Raw genomic sequence first — 806 nt, forward strand, 5'->3', positions numbered from 1 at the left:
TCCACTAAGGTACCGGAATTGTCAAACTACCGCAATAGGTACTTACTTCATGGTTAGAAGTAGTTAACGTGCGTGAGGTGCAAAGAAATTGATATATTAATATAGATGGAACTTCATTTGAAATATACTAGTATTGATCAATGTGCGAAATATAAACTTATCCTACTCCATTTTGACTAATCAAAGTCAGTTCGGGGTAGGGCTAGCGCAATCCGACGAATCATGATCGGAATGGAATCTGAAATATCCTAGCCTCACATAAAAATTCAAATGCAGCGATAGTTCACCAAATAGTTCGACATATTCCGATATTTCGGCAGTTCTCCTAATCAGGTTTACTAAATATAGAAATGTCAATTCGCCATGAGGAGTTGTAGCTATGTTTACACGTGAGCAAGTGGTATTGCACCTTAGTTCATGTTACCCTCACCATACCTAGGAAAGACTTACCCTACGGATTAGCCAATAAAATCGTGTCGGAATGAGTATCTTGTTGGAAAATTCATGGTACCGCTGGTGTAACCGTGCCCATCATCCGGTTAGTAACCGGATGACTAGTCGACACCTCTTCGGTCCAAGGTGTCTCTTCAGTCCAAGGTGTCTCTTCAGTCCAAGGTGTCTCTTCGCACACCAACAAGTCCTCTTGCGCAACCAAGGTGTTCCCCCGACGATACATCAATGGTTGGTTGCGCGTAGCTTAGTGATAGCGTAGTAGTCTTAACGCTATCAATTCATTCTTGATTCTACCATCTCCTGCGTCTTCCTCTGCGCACGCTCACACCTGGTAGCACTCCACGTTCGTCCAG

The sequence above is a fragment of the Aphanomyces astaci genome, assembly GCF_000520075.1.
Source record: "Aphanomyces astaci strain APO3 unplaced genomic scaffold supercont1.33, whole genome shotgun sequence".
In the NCBI taxonomy this organism is placed as follows: Eukaryota; Oomycota; class Saprolegniomycetes; order Saprolegniales; family Verrucalvaceae; genus Aphanomyces; species Aphanomyces astaci.